The sequence below is a fragment of the Rhineura floridana genome, chromosome 1 (genome assembly GCF_030035675.1).
Source record: "Rhineura floridana isolate rRhiFlo1 chromosome 1, rRhiFlo1.hap2, whole genome shotgun sequence".
Classification (NCBI taxonomy): Eukaryota; Metazoa; Chordata; class Lepidosauria; order Squamata; family Rhineuridae; genus Rhineura; species Rhineura floridana.
The window spans coordinates 21444898-21463003 of record NC_084480.1 but is presented as its reverse complement, the minus strand read 5'-3'; the positions used below and the strand labels follow the sequence as shown (position 1 = coordinate 21463003).

General features: G+C 42.8%; 1 protein-coding gene across 6 annotated transcripts in view; it reads left to right on the top strand.

Annotated features, from left to right (window-relative positions):
* LOC133379577 (uncharacterized) overlaps window positions 1-18106 on the top strand; it is a 60769-nt gene that overhangs the window by 13856 nt on the left and 28807 nt on the right. The window lies entirely within an intron of this gene.

Below are 18106 nucleotides of genomic sequence, written 5' to 3'. Positions count from 1 at the left end.
GAGAAGGCATTAATAAGGATTTCATTTTTAGCCCAGCAGGGGGGGGGAAACACCCAAGGATGGGAGAGGACGAAGCTGTGACTATTATGAAGAGACCTTGCTCTGCTGAATTTGCCACTGCACTACTGATTGGGGCCTAATTAGGGATAGTGAATTGCTCAAGATCATACAACAAATCACCTGCAGAAAATATCTTCTTCTCTGCCTCCAATTTATTAACCATATATTGCCCCCATATTTATTTATTTATTAAATTTGTATCCCTCCCTTCCTCTCAGAAGGAGCCCCGGGCAGCAAACAAATTATCTTTAAAACATCTTAAAAACAATTCCATCACAGGTGTAGACTGGGATAATGGTCATATGGGACCATTTGAAAAGGCTAAAATACATTTGGAGCATACTCTGAAAGAGTTAGTGGAAAGGATCTGTGTAAAAAAAAAAAAGACAGCAATACTCAGAACTGTTTGAAGTGCTGGCAAAACCATGAGCCGTATGTTTTTGTTAGTCTTATGATGATGATAATACACTAATCAGCATCTACAAGACCTGAACCTTGTGCAAACAAATCTGTGCAAAAAAAATCTCCCCCTTGTCTGTCTGTTTGTGTCACTTGTATCCCTTCCTTCCAGAGTCCCTTTGTTGTGTAAACTGCACTTTTGTAAAAAAAATACAATGAAGTGGTGTACACCATAGAAAGTTATGACAATAATAACATCAATAAAACATTAGTAATATCATCCATAAATATTGGTTGGTTAAAAAATTTCACATTTCAAAGGCCTTTCTAATCCAGTACACCAATGAATCCAGGCACTTTGGAAGTTTGTCCTTTGTAGTCTCACTCTGTACTAGACTACATTTCCCAGGATGCTTTCATGCAGAAATGAGGAGCTCTGGAAAAGAAAAAGGGAGGTAGAAATCCCTAATAGTAGGGATGGGTGACAATTTCGATTGAGTGTGCATTTCAAGCAGAATTTATCAAATTCGCAATTTCTGAAACAATATGAGAACCGAAATACAGCCATCCTTCAAAATTCGCATTTATTAGAATTTTGGGATGCGGTTTGCCAACTAAACAGCATTTACGAAAATGCATATGTTAGGGGAAAGTGTGCATAAAAATGGATACATGAGTGACAATAACATGCAAAAAGGCATGAAATGATGAGAAATGGCTTGCAAAAATATGTACCTTTGTCAAAACTGCCTACAAAAATGTGGGTTTTTTTAGGAATTCGCACTAAAATGGTGAAGAATTTTCATGAGTTTTAAAAAAAATTCACAGATTGCTGTAGAAATGTTGAGAAAGGAATTTAACATTGGAAAAATGAGAAAGTGAGAGAACTGAAAGTGACAGATCTTTCCATCCTTACCTAATGGAGCACCCTCCACTGATGAAGACCAGTTTCCACATGGGATCCCTTCTCTCTGTGGGTGACAGAACTGGGGTAGGGAAGAGAGTATTAAGAAGAGCCTGCTGGATCAGGCCAGTGGCCTATCACATCCAGCATCTGGTCCTCACAGTGCCCTTCCTGATGCTTGTGAGATGCCTGCAATCAGGATCTGCATGCATCAGCACTCGCCCCTCCTGCCGTTTCCAACAGCTGGCATTCAGAAAGACCATGCCTCTGATAGCACTGGAGCTGGAAGGTGGTAGGCAGGTTCTCTTCTAAGCCACTTACATCCAGAGCCGATGGCAGGCAGAGCCAACACATTATAGTTTTGTCCCCATCCTCCTCTTTGCTGAGTTCTACAGGGCAACACTGAGACTAAGGAGTTCTTCATAGTTTCCTTGCCCTCCTTTTGTGGAGGAGGATCTGTCACCCTCCCTCCCCACCACCTACCTGCCCTTGAATCTCACCTCTTTCTCCTAACGTTTTGGTGGAAGAGCCTTTCTAGGCCAACAGGAGCCAGTGAGCACCTGCGGAAGATAGGGGTGTTCAGCAAAAGGGGGTGAACATGTGTGAGGACATCTGTTCACAGATTTCTTGATTTTAGATTGGCCTCTTGGAAGTTTGCTCAAGGAGTGATCTCTATTTTATGTTTTTTTTTAAAGCACCAAATACATGATTTAAGGGAGACATGATGCCCAACATTCAGAAAAGACTATTTCAACACAGTTAGAAAATAAATGAATGTTATGACAATAACAAATGGAGGGGAGGGAGAAGAAGGGAATGAGAAAAGAGAGGAGGAATAAGAGAAGGGAGGAAAGAGGGAGAAAGGTGAGAGAGGGGGACAGAAGAGAGGTTGGAGAGTGAAGAGAGGTCAGAATAAGGCGCTGCTAAGGAAGAGGACGGGTGTGCGAACAATATCCATATTTCAATATATCACTATTTGACTTATATGACAATAAGAAAAGGTGTTAGGAATGTTAAGGTGAGGTGCAAAGAACTCTATTTTATGTTGATTTTTAAAAAATAGATTTTTGTTGTTGCCTAGCGCAACTTTGGAATGGTTTTAGTAGAAATATTTAAATAATAGTCCCTGCGATGTGGTGGAGGAGATATATTCAGGATGGGAGGGTTCATGTGAAATATACTACAATTTCTTTCCCCAGAAATGGAACAAGTGAAGCAAAGTTTGCACCCCTGAAAATGGACTTTATCCTTTCTATGTCTCCCATCCCCCCATATGCATATATGTTTCTGGTGCTGCCTCCAAAAGACTCTCTCTCTCTCTCTCTCTCTCTCTCTCTCTCTCTCTCTGCATGTTCCATTTCTGGGTAAGGTACTGTAAGACCAGCATTTTACAGCACCACTTTCATTTTTAGGAGACTGTCCTTGAGATTAATGGTGTGCTTGCGTTGTCTGTGTGTAAGACAGTATGGCACAGAAGAGCATCCAAAGAGATGGTGCCAAGTTTTCATAGCAGCACCAGTTCCCCCCCCCCAAAGTAACAAGGGTCAGCAATCTTATTTTGGCCAGTGGGAACCCCTGGAATTATGAGAAAGTGTAGTGGGTGCCAGCCACAAAACGGCTGCTGTGGCATAACTAGGAATGGAGGAGAAATTCGATTCCATTTGCATTTTAAGCTGAATCTGTCAAATTTGCATTTTTCAAAACAATGTGAGAACCATAGTATAGCCATCCCTAGAAATTCGCACTTACTTGAATTTTGCAATGCTGTTTGCCAACCAACCAATGTTGAGAAAAATGCATATGTCAGGGGAAAGTCTGCATAAAGACGGGTGAAAATAACATACAAAAAGACATTGTATGATGAGAACCTCCTTCTAAAAATGTGTACATGAGTGAAAACTGCCTACAAAAATGTGTTTATTCAGAGAAATGTGCACTAAAATGCTGGAGAATTTTCATGAGGATTTTTTTTTTTAAATCACAAATTGTTGCAGAAATGTGGAGAACTGAATTTAAGACTGGAAAAATAAGAAGCCAAGAGAAACTGACAGATCTTTCAGTCCCTAGGAATAACAGAAAATGGCTGCACTGTGTGTGCGTGTGTGAGAAGCCATAACACAAAATGGCTGCTGTGAGGGTGTGGCATAGTACTAAATGGCTGTAACATCTCAAAGAGCAGAAGAAGGGACAGGACCACAATATGGTGTGGGCATACCTCTGCATCAGCCCCACCAGACCTTTTTAAGACATTGAGAGGCAGAATGTCCATTTGAGGTCCCCCCACCACCACCTCTGAGCGACTTTAGGCCAGTCACTGACTCTCAGCTTAACCTACCTCACAGGGGTTTTGCGAGGATAAAATGGAGAGGAAAAGGAGCATCATGTAAGCTGCCTTGGGTTCCTTGGGGCTGGTGGGGAGGAAAGGTGCAATATAAATATAATGATAAAAAATGTCTGACTATGGTTGGGCTGGGTTGCTACTATTTGCACTTCCTGTGGCTGCAGCCATCTTTTCAGGCTGTCATGACAGAAGGACACAACCTCCAGTGGAGTTTGTTTTGTGGGTTTTTTCTCCATGAGGTTTATGGAGCTCAAGTTAGTGGAATTCTGAAGGAAAGAGTTGACAAGAATGCAGCAATGCCTTTGTTGATGTTGCCCTCTCCGTGTGTGAGGCCCCCCCCTCATATGTGAGGCCCAGGGCAATTGTTCCTGTGCCCCCCTAAAAAGGCCGTGCCTCCCCACATCAACAGGGGAAAAGGCACCCAAATCAGCCACACTGCACTCATTCACTTTCTTTGAGCCTCTTTGCTCTTCAGAGTGATTTCATTGCCCCGCTGACATGGAGCCACCAGTCACTACTGGAGGGTGGATATCCAATCCTGGTATCCAGTGAAATGTGGGCATGTTTCAGGGAGCATGTTCAATGAAGGAGAGGAAGGAGTACAAACAGGGACTCGGGAGGAAGATCAATCAATCTCTTGTGCATTGTAGATTTTTGAGGGGATGTTTACCAAGACCTTTTGTGGGTACATTGGCACTAACTAAAATGGGGCTCCCAATGGTCCACCTGGCACCTGTCCTGACACTGATAAGATCCAAACCCCTTTAGTTTCACCATGCTGCTGCATAAGGTGCTCCCAGATCTTTCAACGGATCTTAGGATATAGCCTGCTCCATCTGCACTATGTGTTGAAAGCAGTGTCATACAACTTTAAACAGTCGTGGCTTCCCCCAAAGAATCCTGGGAAGTGTAGTTTGTGAGAGCTGTTAGGAGACCACCTATCCTTTTCACAGAACTACAATTCCCGAAGCTCCCTGGAAAGAGGAATGATTGCTAAACCATTTGGGGGAGTATTCAGTTTTTCTTATTTTTTAAGGCTGAGCTCCTAAACACATGTACTAGAAACTAAATGCTACTGAAATATTGGGTAAACATGTAGAGGACTGGGCTGTTAGTCTTTTACACTTTCTTGAAAACCAGTTTACATGCCTTACGTTATTGTTAGCTATCCAGAGCATGGGATGGGTCGGATATAAACTGTTAAATTGAGGAAACATATTCTATTCATTGGAAAGATAGGGCAAAAGATTAAGGCTGCACTCCTATACATGCTTACCTGAGAGCAAGTCCCATTGAGCTCAGTGGGACTTACTTCTTAGTAGGCATGCTTAGGATTTCACTGTGAGTTACCCTTGTCTTTAAGAAAATACCGTTGTGGAATTATGCCCCTCTGAGGTTTGAAACTGTTAAGGCAGGAATTCCTTTTATTTCAAATATTTACAAAAACGCAACACACTTTTATTCCAGCATAGCTAGGGGATGAATGTGTGCAAAAGCAGGTTCCTGTGTACATACTCCCTAGCTGGATGGGACCCTTGCACACACAGCTTACATCTTGGATCGGTGAGGTCACCTGCACAATACTTGGACTCTTGACTATTCTGGCCAGGCCCTCCCTTAGTCTGTGCAGGGCCCAGGGCAAAAGTATAGTTGGGGGCTGTGATGTTCCTATATATTAGTGTATTATGGTAAGTGCTGGTTGTTTAGAGTATACATGGTAAGTAGTGAAAGAGGAGGGGGAGTGAATGGGCAATAGAATGCTTGATGATTGGCTGAATGTTTAAAATGGCTGACAGTATAAATGAAAGGATGACAGGTAAATCTGGGGGAATGTGAGGTGGTGAATTGTGGAATCTGGGGGGAGAAGAGAAAGAGTGGATTGCTTGGTGGGGTTTGAGAGAGTTGTTTGCCAGGAGAGAGTGAAGAAGGAGGGAGGTGGAGTTCGGATTAGTATTGAGTAAAACCATATGCTTATGTGCCTTAAGAAGAAATCTTGTTAATCTTGTTAGCTTTGTTATCTTTAATAAATACTTAATTTGGTTTACCAAAGGCCTGATCCTTGGCTGGAGTTTCACAGACCAGAAGGGAGGGTAAGGTAATGACCAAGGCTGAAGGGGAACTGTAACAAATGGTGGCAGCGGTGAAGAGAATAACAATACCAGTATTCAGAGTCTCTGGGAATACTGGTTATAGGACGTTACTGGTGGTTGCCTAGCAGGGGGATCTGTTGAGATCTGTGCTAAAGCGGATAGGTAAACCATAAGAGAGTGCGGTCCGGACTGGTGGAGTCCCTGGTGGTGCCTAGAGACAGGCAGTAACCACGAGCAGGTAGGAACCTGACAGGGAGAGCCAGGGAAGGACGCATCACATGTGGTGGCAGTAGCGGTGGGATACGAACAACAGAGAATCCAGATACGAATACTAGAGAATCCAGAACAGTGGTGTGGCAAACAGAAATAACAAAACAAGATTTCTTGTGAGAGTGACTGGCAAAGAGTGTGTGGCAAAGAGTAAGTGAACTCAAACACCATGGCTGAATACATAAAAATGAAAAGAGAGGAGCTGGTGGAGAAGTGCATAACATTCAATTTACCTCACGAGGGTAAAGGGGTAGATGAATTGAGGGTAGCACTTATAGGATTTGCAACTGCCCAGCAAAAACAACCTGTCAGGGAAGAGACCCCAGAAGGATATTTAAGCAATCCCGCTTATATAGAGTACTTGAGAGAGAAGTTAAGATGGGAGGCTGAGGAAAAAGACAAGCAGAGGGAGTTGGAAGCTGAGAGATTGAGGATGGAAGCTGAGAGATTGAGGATGGAAGGTGCAGAGAAGGAAAAACAGAGGGAGTTGGAAATTGAGAGAATGAGATTGGGGTTTGAGGAGAGGGAGAAGCAACGAGCATTGGATGCTGAATTACAAGTAGAAAAGTTAAAATTTGATAGAGAGAAATTTCACTCTGAGGAGACAAGGAAAGAGAGAGATGGAGCAAAAATAAAAATTACTCCAAAGGACTTTGCTGTCTATGAGCCTGGTCAAGATCCTCAAATTTACCTCAGCACCTTTGAAAAAGCCGGTCAGTTGTGGGGGCTACCTGAAGATAAATACATGCAGTATTTATCAAACCTGATTAAAGGGGAATTGGCTGAGGTATACCAATATTTCCCCTCAGACAGGCCCGTCACCTATGCTGAATTCAAAGAAGCAGTGTTTAAAAGATTCAGACTGGGGCCTGATCATTTTAGAAAGCTTTTCATAAACTGCCAGATACAGACAGGGAGGTCTTTTGTGGAACTGGGAGCAAAGTTGATGGATATATTTGGAAAGTGGATGAGTAGTGCCAAAGCTCAGTCAGTGGAAGAGGTGAAAAGCCTCATGATACTGGATCAATTATACCATCAGTTACCACCAGAAATAAGGCTCCTGGTCAAAGACCGTTCCCCTACATCTGTGCAGGAGGCCGCAGAGCTGGCGGATCACTTCGCCTCCAATAGAACTGTCTGGGTGGGGAAAACATCAAGAGAGTTTAAACCCAGACCATATAGTGCTGGCAGAAGGGATGTGGTACCACAGTGAGTGAGTCCTCCATTAAAATCTGAAGGGCACAGGACACCCCAGAGTGGATCTGTGTACCCTAAAAGTGAGGAGAAATTATGCTACAAATGTGGTAGACCGGGGCACCTACATTTTCAATGTGAGGTTGCCAACCCCATTAGTAATCCTGCTCAGACAAGGGCAGTGAAAACAGAGCCCAAGGCTTTAGAAGCAGCGAAAAAGGTTCAGTTTTGCCAGATAAACTGGACAGAAGTAACAGACCTGGATTCAAGTCTGAGAGAGGAAGTGAGTGTACAAGGGGCAACTTATTGGGCATTGCTTGATACTGGTGCCGCTCAGACGTTACTGAGGCCAGTTTTAATAAAATCTGAAGAAATATTACCTCAGGAAACAGTGACTATCCAAGGAGTGAGGGGTCAACCAGAGAGTTTGCCTGTGGCCCTAGTGAAAATGGAATGGAGAGGCCGAAAGGGCCAATATAAAGTTGGTATTAATGCCCAGCAACAAGAACCAGTAATACTGGGAAGAGATGTTATGGGGGCACAGGGGAAAATATATGTAGTGACCAGACAGCAAATTGGCAGAGAAAAAGAAGCCATATTAAGGGGGGCTGAAACAAACAGGGTGGAATCTGTTAACCAGCCTCAGGTCACCATAGCAACCACTAGCAGGCCTGCTGAAGAAGACAAACTGTATCAAGTGGTCTCTGGGGAAGAAGCAGATCAATTCAGGGAAGAGATGCATAAAGATATAAGTCTGAAGCAGATAAAGGAACAAGCACTGACCCAACAGATTCCTTTCACTGACAAACTGAGGAATCAAGTTGTGTGTGAGAATGGGATTTTATATAGACTGTGGATGCCCGCTGAGAGAAAGGATGAATGTGAACCAGTGAAACAAATGATGGAAGTGGTGAAAGAGAATCTCAGTCAAGCTCAGCAGAAGCAAAGTTACTGGTATGACAGAACAGCCAGAGAACGTGTGTATGATGTGGGAGATATGGTTATGGCGTTCATACCCAGGAAACATGACAAATTACAGGCTAACTGGGAAGGACCATATACCATCAGAGAAAGGCTTGACACAGTGACATATGTAATCACCACAGACCAATTAAACAAAAGCAAAGTGGTTCATGTAAATATGTTAAAGCCTTACCATACCAGGGATGCAAAGGTGTTGCAAGTTACCTTATTCCTTGAGGGTAGTGGGCCTGAACTTCCAGATTTGGTACAGGAAAGCAAAGACAAAGGAGGGGTAGATCAAGTGGAATGGTCAGAGGAGGTGAAGGAGGAAGTAAAAGAAGAGATTCTGAGAGTTTTGAAAACCTATAGGAATCTCTTTAGCAACAAACCTGGCCGAACCAGTATAGTTATACATTCCATTGATACTGGAGATCATGCCCCAATCAGATCTGTTCCGTACCGTGTGAATGGGAAAGTTTTGAATGAGATCAAAAAGGAGGTGGAAGATATGCTGGAATTAGGAGTGATCAGGGAATCCATCAGTCCCTGGGCCTCAAGTATTGTCTTGGTTCCGAAAAAAGATGGAACGACAAGGTTTTGCATTGATTATCGGCTAATCAATAAAATTACTGTCCCAGATGCGTATCCTATGCCTAGGGTAGACGCTATGTTAGAGTTATTGGGGGCAGCAACCATTATCTCTACACTAGATCTCTGTAAAGGATTTTGGCAAATGGAACTAGACGAGCAATCCAGAGCCAAAACTGCCTTCAGTACACCAGATGGGTTATATGAGTTTGTGACCTTACCCATGGGACTAAGGAACTCACCAAGTTCATTTCAGAGGCTAATCAATACTGTGTTGCGAGGCATGTCAGATTTTGCAGTGGCCTATATCGATGACGTGGCCATTTTTAGCAAGTCGGTGCCTGAGCATGTCCAACACCTGACAACAGTATTGGAGGCCTTAAGAAAAGCAGGCCTCACAATAAAAGCTAAGAAATGCCAGTTTGGACTAAAGGAAGTAATCTATTTAGGACATAAGGTGGGGAGTGGGAAAATCACCCCCTTATGGAGCAAGGTGGAGGCAATACAAGCGTGGCCGATCCCCTTAACCAAAAAACAAGTAAGGGCATTTCTGGGTGTGGCTGGTTTTTATAGGAAGTTTGTGAGAAATTTTGGGGAAATAGCAACCCCCTTGCATGAATTAACAAAGAAGAAGTGTTCTGAGCGTGTGGTATAGACGGATGAATGTCAGAAGGCTTTTGATCTACTGAAGCAAGCCTTGTGCCAAGGACCCATATTAATAGCACCAGACTATGAGAAACCATTCATCGTGGCTACAGATGCGTCGGACCTGGCGCTGGGAGTCGTCTTGCTGCAGGAGAGAGAAGGCACCAGACATCCAGTGGCGTAACTGAGTCGCAAGCTGACACCGAGGGAGAAAAACTATTCGTCGGTCCAGAAGGAGTGCCTAGCAGTCGTGTGGGGACTGAAGAAGTTGCGCCCATACGTGTGGGGATGAAGACTCACAGTGACTACGGATCATCGGGCCTTGTTATGGTTGCAGACTATGAAAAACCATAACACTATGCTGCAGAGGTGGTCCTGGGCCCTACAGGACTATCAAGTGGACTTCCAGTTCATCAAAGGCAAGGACAATGTACTGGCCGATGGACTTTCCAGGCAAGTGGCTGGGACTGCAGTGACGTGACCAGACAGAGGAACAAAGAAAGACATTTTCCCCATAGAGTCTTTTATTTGTTAACGCAACGTATAAATCCTGGAACAGGAATAATACTCTGCAGTTGTTTAAGGGGGGGGGGAAATGTGATGTTCCTATATATTAGTGTATTATGGTAAGTGCTGGTTGTTTAGAGTATACATGGTAAGTAGTGAAAGAGGAGGGGGAGTGAATGGGCAATAGAATGCTTGATGATTGGCTGAATGTTTAAAATGGCTGACAGTATAAATGAAAGGATGACAGGTAAATCTGGGTGAATGTGTGGTGGTGAATTGTGGAATCTGGGGGGAGAAGAGAAAGAGTGGATTGCTTGGTGGGGTTTGAGAGAGTTGTTTGCCAGGAGAGAGTGAAGAAGGAGGGAGGTGGAGTTCGGATTAGTATTGAGTAAAACCATATGCTTATGTGCCTTAAGAAGAAATCTTGTTAATCTTGTTAGCTTTGTTATCTTTAATAAATACTTAATTTGGTTTACCAAAGGCCTGATCCTTGGCTGGAGTTTCACAGACCAGAAGGGAGGGTAAGGTAATGACCAAGGCTGAAGGGGAACTGTAACAAATGGTGGCAGCGGTGAAGAGAATAACAATACCAGTATTCAGAGTCTCTGGGAATACTAGTATTGGGACGTTACTGGTGGTTGCTTAGCAGGGGGATCTGTTGAGATCTGTGCTAGAGCGGATAGGTAAACCATAAGAGAGTGCGGTCTGGACTGGTGGAGTCCCTGGTGGTGCCTAGAGACAGGCAGTAACCACAAGCAGGTAGGAACCTGACAGGGAGAGCCAGGGAAGGACGCATCACAGGGGCCCCCCACATTCTTCCTCTCTTTCAAACCTCCCGCCCAGAATAAGCCGGCAAGCGCTGCCTCTAAACGTGCTGCACAGCTGATGAGCGGGCGGCAGGCAGCACAAGGAAGCCACTCAGGTAGGGGATTCAAACCTCACGCCTAAAAGCCTCAGCACACCCGCTTCACAGCTGATGAGCGGAGAGGGGAAAAACCGCTCAGGCACTCAGCCAAAGAGCGGGAGATTTCCCAAGAGCGGGAAGCAGCTGGCGAGACTGCATGGCTTAAAAGAAAAAACCCCACCGCAGCCCAGCTTCTCATCGCCAAGCGCGGGGCCCCCCAAAGCGCAGGGCCCGGGGCAACTGCCCCCCTTCCCAGTGCCTAGGGGCGGCACTGATTCTGGCTTGTAAAGGCAGCTAGAGGTGGACCAGCTGATTGAATGCTTGGAATTGTTAACTCATCTTCATATGGAGGTTCTCTTCCATTCTAACTAAAAATGACAGTAGTTCATCCTCTGCTAAAGAAGCCATCTTTGGATCCCACTCCTTTGAATCACTATTGGTCAATTCTGAATGTTCCATTTTTGGCTAAGGCGATTACAGCTTATTTTATGTAAATACATACATTAGCATGAGTTTAACTTATTTTACAGGATTGTGCTTGCACACACAAATAAACATAAGAAGCTGCCTTATAATGAGTCAGACCCACGGGCCCATATAGCTCAGTATTGTCTACACTGATTGGAAGCAACTCTCCAGGATTTCAGGTAGGGAGTCTCTCCCAGCCCTACCTGGAGATGCCGGGGATCAAACCTGGAACCTTCTTCATGCAAGGCAGATGCTCTACCACTAAGGTACAGTTCTTCCCCTCTACGGACCTTGCAGGTTGCTTTTGTACACTGTTGGGCTGGAGCCTTCTGCCTGGCTGTGTTGGCATGAGCATTTGTAGAGCATCCAGTTTTACTTGCATATCTTATAAAGATGAGAAGGAAAAGACCTTGTGGGACCATACCAGTTTCCAGTGCACAGTAAAACATTTTATTTAAAAACAATGCATCCAGGATCATGTTTTGGCACATGAGTCAATGTGGCAGGCACATTCCACACCCAACAACGTTGTTGAAAGATTCAAAAGGAATTGTTGCCAATTTCCTGCCTCTGACAAATTTCAGTCACCACAATAACTATGCAGAATTCCTCTACAAGAGAACAAAAAGGGAAACAAAACACACACGCACACCTTGGTGTGCAATCCAACCAAAGTGAAGCCTCTTTAAACCCGCTTGATTGCAGAGGGAGAAAAAAAGGCTCCTTGATGTTCCCACTGAAATCGACGGGGGTTGAAAGTTCTTGATTTTGGCTGGATGAACAAGCTGGCGATGAACAAGTCAGACAGAATATTTACATGTACATTATATTGTACAGATCACATTCAAATCTCAGAGGTGTGACCCTGTTTCATACATCTTTAATACATAATATCCTGGAGCTGAACCGAGTTCTAAAGAAGCTAGGGGCATAAGCCATTGGGAATATCCCCTCTATATGCTCCATTGAAATGAGTTTAAGTTCCATAATGAGGCAACTCTTGATCTGCTTTGATGGCGTTTGCACATTGATTGGCTTCACGCGCGTGAAATCTCCATTGACTTCACTTGGACAGCCTCCAGAATTTTGTGCCAAATGTTTTGAAACTTAGTGCAGCTTTCTACACCATTTCACCTGAGATTATATCCTGACTCTTATGTGTACATTTGCTACCTGAAAAATAAAGACTTTCTAATATGGCTATTTAAGAACAAATGGTTGGTTGATGGCAATGGCAGGATTTTTGAAAAACTGATTTCTGTTTGAAGGTGATGCCACTCAACATGGAAAGTAAGCTTTTCATTGGAAAAGTTCACACTTATTTACAGGATTTCGTTCTGTTTGCAGCCTCCATTTATATTTCTTATTCTTGGCTTTTTTGGGGTATTTTGGATGGTGAAAAGATTCTGTGTTTGGTCGGGCCTGCACAACTTCACATACCCAACATATTATGGTCTGTCAGGAGCTTGACAGCTCCCCAACCCCTTTCTGGTTGTGCAGTTGCAGGCAGGCTTTCTCTCAACTGTGCTTGGAGGCTCCCTGCGCTTGGCTTCCTCATCTATCAAAAATTGGGCAAGCCTGCTTTAAATGAATGAAGGCTAAGAAGTACAAAAGTACATAATCACGTATGAAATGACACATTCAGAAACCTTTGTGGATTTACTGCCAGTCGTTCAGAGATCTACCAGTAGATCCTGATCTTCTTTCAGTCTGCCTTGGTTCTATATTTTATGGACCCACTGACAATCATGTAAGCCAGAGGAAATAGATTTGAGCTGAATTTCCGATCTGGAAACTTTGTGTGTCTCAATCACTAGCCCAGCAACCAGATCCTCGCATGCAGTTTTGATGATTTCTGTAATGGCATGTTAACTGATGCCTAATTAAATCAGGGTCATAACAGAGTATGTTGGATTCAGCAGTGTGGACAGGCTTGATTCTTGTGCTGGGGATTGCCATTCTGTGAGTTTGCGCATGCATATCTTTTTGATGCTCTTGTGGCTCTTCTGTGAGAATGAAGGCATGTTACAGACATATAAAATGCAATATGCATGCACCTTGATCACCTGCATTTGGGTGTGAGCTTCCTTCCACGCAGGCAATTGAAGTTGCTCTTTTAATTTCAGTGAAAGCAGGATAGGTTAGGTCTTCATGCATGATACTGTGAAGAATAGCAAACATGTTAAGATCCCAGTATAAATATCTGTTGTGTGCTATGATGTGCCCATGGACCTTTTGTACACATGGAATGTGCCCCCCCCCTATTTCAAAGAAGGGAGCCAAGCTACATGGGTGGACTACTTTCTTCCACTAAAATGAATGAAATAACCTTCTAAGTGGGAAAGCTCTGCAAGTACGCTACACCAGAACTCTTATGCCAAGAATGGATAAAGTGAGGCAATGGTGACCAAAGGTCCTAGAATCATTGGGTTAAAGTTACTTTGATTGACAGCTTAATGAAGCCCTGGATTGCACTATATAATTACATTTCTGCTGCTACTGGGAATATCTATTTCTTGAATCTCTTGCTTAAGCACTCAAGCTACTTCAGAATCCATGCTACTCAAGCAGTTGTGTCATCCTAGAATTTGTATCTAATTTAAAATCTAGGTTGCATTCTAGGTCGATGATACTTGATGATAGTATTTAAGCTGTTGTTGAACAGACTCTCTTGGACTCGGCAATGGAGTTGCTTTGGACAAACACAATGGAAGTCCTTTCACTGATGTTATCAGAAAAATAGAAGTGAGTGGTTCTATGTTCTTTACAGTTTTGCCTAACAACTGTAGGATCATGCCAGTTATCAAAAGTAGGATTAAAGCAGCATTTAGAAAACAGATGGTTGTGAATAATACACTTTGCTTTAAGGAGAGACTTCTGCCCTGAAACCAAGAGTATTGATAGGTTTTTGTTTTATTCTTAAGCAATTTACTTTGGATGATATTGGGTTATTGATTTTGAAGTTGGACTCCTTGATGGATCTATAGCTCTGAAATATTCAATGACGTTATGAAATATCAGTGGCAAATTCCACATGAAAATCAATTGCTACGATACGACCTTTCATTGTCAATACCTTTCTGAATTTACATTTCTAATGTTTGAATCATTTGTTTTCCTTTCTTGGATCTTTTCCTCTCCACTCCTTTTACAGAGCCATAAATGGTAACCCTCACACCATTTTCTTGGGTGGATTTCTACTGAAGTCAATGAGATTGCTCGTGTTAAAGAGTTCTGAAGACTGCAGGCCATTATATCCAACAATTCATCTTGGCTGGATTGTTGCTCAGCTGTGTGACTTGGCAGCAATGATAGTTATACAATACAGAGCACGTAAATGGCTGATGCAATTTCTTACCATCATTAACTAGGAACTGAGGGAAAAAAAAGAGATACTCACAAAGCACATTAGTCTGTGGGCAACACAAACACAATTTTTACTGTGTGCCTACCAGGGCTGTGGAGTCGGAGTCAGAATCGTGGAGTTGGAGTTGGGGTCGGGAGCAATTTTGGGTGGAGTCGGAGTCGGTAGAAATGTACTGACTCCGACTCCAACTCCTTCATAAATGGCAAATGTATATTAACTAGTAATAACACATTTACTGTAGTAAAATGGTAGCGCAAGGCATTTCATCACCACCACGTGAATCCAGAGCTTGGAAAAGTTACTTTTTAAAACTACAACTCCCATCAGCCCCAGGGATTGGGCTCGTGGGAGTTGTAGTTCAAAAAAGTAACTTTTCCAAGCTCTGGATTCACGTGGCGGTGATGATGAAATGCCTTGTAGTACCATTTTACTACAGTAAATGTGTTATTACTAGTTAATATACATTTGCCATTTATGAAGGAGTCGGAGTCGGAGTCGGACAGTAGAAAAATAGAGGAGTTGGAGTTGGAGTTGAAGGTCTGGCGTACCGACTCCACAACCCTGGTCCCTACTCTCTATTAATCCAACAACATATTAAAATCAGAGGTCAGTGCTGTTGAAACTTTCAGTGAATACCCTCTCTGAATCATTGGCAAGCATGATGACTTAAATTCAGATAGAATAATCAGGCCCTAAATGACTGTATCACTACCTGTCCTGTTACTTTAATGTGTGTAACCCCCCTCCTTATTTTGAAAAAAACCTTTAGAAACCTAGGCTACTAACATGGTGAGATGTACTTTGTTTAGGACATTATTTTCCTCAGAGTCCCATCTTCAAGAATGATGTCACGAAGCTTCCACTTCATCTCCCACATGTCATTACTCCTGTCTCCTTTTCTCAAAGTACAAATGTATCAAATATATTATCAAGCGGCTATTTTCTGTTGTACAGTTCTTTTGCTATCAGCCTCAAATGCAGCATGTGTGATGTCAAATAGTTATTGATATCAATGATATCATCGGTAAAAATATGTTAAGAATTGGGACTTCAGTTGGATGCGATGGTGGAATAATGGAATCTATTACTAGCTTTTTTTGTGGATAGGAAGAGAAGAAGTATGTGGTTAGGAACAGGATTTGACCATGTCACCCAACCCAGCTAACACCAATGAAGCTTTTCATACATCAATAATATCAAAGCTTGATGTTAAAACAAAATCAAGATTATACTGAAATATAGGCTGAATAGCTTTGATCCTCAAGATACTCCAATGCCAAGACACCATTAATATCAATGGGATGTTATTTCAATAGAGGACTTTAAATATTGAATTCTTTGAAGTCTATAGCAAAGCTCATAGCAAGCTCAATGAAGCCAAAATCACTTTCTTTCTTTCTTTATTTTCTCTCTTTCTGTTTTTTTAAAAGCAAAGCCCAGTGTCTTCTGCAGGATTACGGTTTAGATAGCAAGTTTAATATTTTCTGAGATTTAAATGTTGGAAAGTGCAAGGACCTAAAAGATGGCACATACATTTTTTAAAAAAAACGTACTTGATTAATCATACGAATTTTAGTTGATTACTCAGTTGAATCTATTGGTTTGAATTTGCAAAAAAATCAGATAGGAAAAATATTTTTGATGCAAGATCATGATTTTTTTTTGTTACATGTGTTTTAGGAGAGAAATTCCCTCCTGAATGAGAAAAAAGGGAGGATGCCTCTTTTAAGATTGTTCTTGCTACCATCTACATTTTAAATAAATACTTGTATTGGAATATAATTTTAAAAAACTTGCTGCTTGACTAAGCTAGGGAAGGTTTTTTAGTCATTTTAAAGTTTTAAATTAAATAAGGAATTTTTTTATCAAGCATTGCAGAATCCAGGGTCTAATAACTCCACAAACAGGGTTGAGAACCTTTATTAAAGCCAAGGCTGGGATTCTTCTGGTGCCTGCCTGAGCATAACTACCAACTGCAAATAACAGAAAAGAAAGTGAAACTAACTTAAAGTAACTGCTTTGCCCAAAATTACTACACTGAGTAGTTAGGGAGCATCCTCAAATTCCAACAAAAAATATATTATCATGATATAACTTTGGGTTTAGACTCCTGGAATGCAGTGACTTAGATTAACAGTTTAGAAGTGAAGTGGATTTCCAGAGGGGAAATCCTAAAAGCCAGTCCCAATTGAAAACAAAGCTATAGGGGTGCCAGGCTCAGGGCCTGAGACTGATCCTGTATCTATAGGATAAGAGAAAGTCTGCTAAGTGCAGGTTTTCTTGCAACACTGTAATGGGAAAAACCACAAGGTGGAATTCTCCCTTCCCCCTGCACAACTTTTAAAGATTCAGAAGACCAGTCATGTCAAAACAAACACTTGTTTGAGGTTAGAAGAAGAGAGATGGAGAGTTTGTTCTGGATACTCAGTGCTCTCAAAATCTTCTTGTTTTATTACTTCTCTTGATTTGAGGCAGGGATGGGGAACCTATTGTGGATGATGTGCGGTGCTACCATAGGACTGCCCTCTTAGTTGCAGGAGTGCTACCGCCAGGGGTGTAGTCATCTGGTGTCTTGGGGGGAGGCTTAGATCACTGACTTTATTGAGAGCAGGGTTCCAGCTGGGCCCATGTCTTCAGAATCCAACGAGCCAATCAGCATGACAGGGAGTTTGTTAGCCACTGAAAAAAATCTTCTAACATGCTTCCTTGTCCTTTCCGGCTGATTACACCCAATCAGAGTGAAAGGAGGTGAGTCAGCCACTGAGTAGCTAACACACTCCCCTTTCATGCTGATTGGCTCATAGGGAAATTTGTTGTGGGAGAAAGCTTACACAGAAAGGGCTGAGTGTGGAGATGATGACGGAGAGCAAGCAAACAAGTGAGGAGGCCTGGCATAACTATAACGAAGGGACCCTGCACTTCTGAATTTGGCACCACACCACTGACTACCACTCAGTGGGATGGAGCAGGGCAGGACAGGTGAAGGTGAACATGCATCTATCCCTGCCACCAATCCAGTGCTTTCCTTGCCCTGCCCCATCCTTGTCCCAGTGATCAGCAGCGTTGCCACAACTGAGAGAACAGCACAATGGTGGCACCCCACCTCACACCCTGTGCCTGCCTTCAGATGTTGCTGGACTACTGTTTTGCCAAAGGTTTTTCCCTTTCCTGAGCCAAGTAAGTTTGGGATCTGAATGACCATGAAACACACTGATGAGGAAGGAAAATGTAGTGATTTTATTGAAACAAGCTGTACAGTCTAACAAGCTGTGACTCTTAACTAGCAGGCTCTAATCTCTTACACTCAGCAGCTGATGATGACAGCTTTGATCTTACATTTGCCTCCTTTTCTCCCTGCCGTAAACCTCATTATCTGCAACAGTTGAAGGAGATCCCTTTTGGCACA